At 40.2% G+C, this 3226-nt stretch overlaps 1 pseudogene; it reads right to left on the bottom strand.

Moving 5' to 3' along the window:
- Positions 1–1523: 1523 nt before the first annotated feature.
- On the bottom strand, positions 1524–2890 carry LOC116104811 (annotated as a pseudogene).
- Between the last annotated feature and the right edge of the window lie 336 nt (positions 2891–3226).

The following is a 3226-nucleotide window of genomic DNA, read 5'->3' as shown; positions in this document are numbered from 1 at the left end:
ACCTTCTGGTACTATGAAAGCTAATCCTGAAGGAGGAGGCCTTCAGGTCAGCTCTAGCTTGGATCCTTTGGGTCCCATGTCTGAAGTTCATGGTGTCTTTCGCAATAGCGACTTATCTTAATCCTCTGGGGAGCAACCAAGGACAAGAGGAATAACTGATACTATTTTGGGAAATTTGTAAAAGAAATTATCCTGCCTGATATTAATGTTTTTGTGAAATAGTCTACAGTTCTTGAGGAGGGCTATTGACAGCTCAGTTTTTTTTTTTTTTTTTACTTAAGCTCTCTCTTTCTCTCTCTCTTTCTCTCTCTCTCTCTCTCTCTGTGTGTGTGTGTGTGTAGACTTATGAGTTTTGTATGTAATTGTAAATAGATTAATATGATTATGCTTTATTCAAGTATTCGTATTATTATTTTACTCCCTCCTTTCCTCTCCTGTGTTGGTATTCCTCCTTCCTCCCAATTAATCTCACACTCATTTTTCTCATTTTTCCTGTCAGATTGCTTTGACCCTGGTATTCCCCTCTCTGTTGCTCCTCCCCACCCCCGTTGTTCCTTTTTACTTTCTTGGTTTCTATGGTTACTCTAAGTTATATACTCACCCATGAGGATTTGGAGTGAGTCGTCAAAGATAGAACATAAGACACTGAGCTTGAGCTGCCCATACACTTGTGTGTGTGTGTGTGTGTAGGGCGGCACCCACTGCAGCATGGTCCTGCCAAGGGCCACACCCTAAAGAAAACTGACTCTCCCTTCCCCAGAGGTCATTAACTGACAGTAGCCTTTCAGGGGTTGAGTCATGTGTGAGCCACTCCTTTCTTGGATTTAAAAATAAATCTGATGTTAATGTAACCACTTCTGCCTTATTTCCCTGCATTAATTTGTATATTTTAGCTATTCCCTTGAATTCAAATATCCCATTTAGGGTCCTCTTGTAAGCACCACAGGATGTTATTGCATCTTTTAACATAAGCATGAATGAGTCACATTTGCTCTGACATTATGCTCATTTCTATCATTTGTACCTTTAGTTTTATGTTTATACTTCTTTTTTCTTGGTTCTTCCTAGCCTTGTGCTTTATTTATTTTAATTACATCTATCTATCTATCTATCTATCTATCTATCTATCTATCTATCTATCTACCTAATCTATCTACCTATCTATGCTATCTATCCATCTAGTGGAGGGTAGTGCACACATACTACAGTGCACAAATGGAGGTCAGAGTATGAATTGGCAGAACGTCTATAACTTAGAGTATATAGGGTTCTTATATAAGAGAGGAAGGGAAGGGGTAAAGTAATAGTATGAATGTTTGAACTCTCTCCTTCCACTACGTGGGTCCCATGAATTGAACTTGGGCTGTTGGGCTTGCTGGGCGTTTATCCAGTGACCCATCTCCCTGGACCACGATTGAGGTTTATCAAAGGCTTGAGACAGTGATAATTCTGTCTTTGACAATAAAGTGGCTGCAGTTTCAGAACAAATGTGATTTCTGCCATGAGAGTGAAAAGTTTCTCTACTAGCAGGATGAAATCTCTTGAAGGCCACAGTCAGTTAACTTAAAGAATCTAGTTTCCTGGAACTTGGCAGAGTAGGCAATTGCTATAGATTCTGGTGACACCATTTGATAAGAGCGGTGAGTGGGCAGATTTACACTGGACAAAAAGGTATTTGGGTTGGGTGAGTATGGATCCAGCCAAGAGTGAGGAGTCCAACAACATCCCACATAAGGAAAATTTTCTTCTTTATTTTGCATGACAATAATCAAGCCCACCAGCTTGTTTGAGGGTGAGGACATGTGTGATTATGAATTCATTTCTCATCGGTTTTCCACAAAAGACTCCATAAGTTTCAAAGCCTTTGGGAGTATTGGCACCAGCAAGCTGCAGATTGTGTGCCACCACAATATGCTGCAGGCCTTCAACGTTGGGAACATTTTCTATGATGCTCAGTGCTTGGTTTCAGGGACTTGCCTGTCAGGTGGCTTAGCTAGCTTCATGTTTGTAACATTTTTCCAAATCAGGTTGCAGAGGTCCGCAGAGGCCCACAGAGGCCCATAGAGGCACACAGAGGCACATAGAGACCCACAGAGGCCAAGATCCAACTTCCCAAATGCTTGGGCTGCTCCTTTTCAAGCTCCTGCTTCTTGATTGTCTCCTCACAGGCATAGAATAATTTCTCCTGTTCTAGCTGTTGGGCAGCTCTTTTTCTGACTCTTGCTGGACTGTCAAGTTCCTCCTCCTATTTATTGTGTTCTTTTCTTGCTTATAGTCTTTGGTATATTTTTTCAAGAGTTTAGTCTTTCAGTTCTTCTGCTTTAGGGAAAGCAATATCCTCCAATTTCCTGACCACATCTTTCTTTTCAGGAGTGAAAAGATTTTTCAGGAGTGGTTGATTTGTAGTCTCGGTGTTTTGGAAGTTTTCCAATGAACACTATATTTGTTGTATAGATAGGCATGTTCAATGTTGTCTTCTTCAGAGTACATGGATGCCATGGGGATTATCTCAACACCAGAACAAAAGTCGTTATGAGGCAGAAGTTGTTATGAGGCAGAATATCGTCGTCTAATTCAACAGCACTTGGGCAGAATGTCTTCATTTAATTCAACAGCACTTCCAAGTAGGGAAAGATTCTTTACCCAGTCTTGGGGTGGGAGAATGATGTTCCCATGGCCAGACCTTGGGCCAATAAATTCTTTCCTGAAGGATGATAGTTAGAGCTTCCATAAATGTTCTCTTTTATATTTTATTTATAAATTTTCCTCTTAAAGTGTATTTATATTTAAGAAAGGAGAATAAGAAGTACCCCCAGATGCTCATGTCCACGCAATCATCTCTGCTTTCTTACAGTTCTACTAATACCTTGTGTCGATGCATTGTTTCCATTGTTCCTGAAGATGTAGGAGCTAGGGCCCATAGTTTCATGAGCATTCCCTATGTGTTGCATGGTCCTCTGCGTTTTGACAATCACAATGTCATGAATTCCCTACAACAGTGTTTTACAGGATAGTTTGTCTTTAAAAAAAATTTTTTTTTTTTGCTTTATTTTTGCTTTTTGTCTCCCCCCCCTTTTGGATATTTTCTTTATTTACATTTCAAATGTTATCCCCTTTCCCAGTTTCTCTTCCAGAAACATTCTATCTCATCCTCCCTCCTTCTACTTCTATGAGGGTGCTCCCCTACCCACCCTCTCCCACCTTCTTCTTCTTTTTTTTTTTTTTT

This window comes from Mastomys coucha, unplaced genomic scaffold (genome assembly GCF_008632895.1).
Source record: "Mastomys coucha isolate ucsf_1 unplaced genomic scaffold, UCSF_Mcou_1 pScaffold22, whole genome shotgun sequence".
Classification (NCBI taxonomy): Eukaryota; Metazoa; Chordata; class Mammalia; order Rodentia; family Muridae; genus Mastomys; species Mastomys coucha.
Note: the sequence above shows the minus strand (reverse complement) of the source record. Positions and strands in the feature narration are given on the sequence as shown.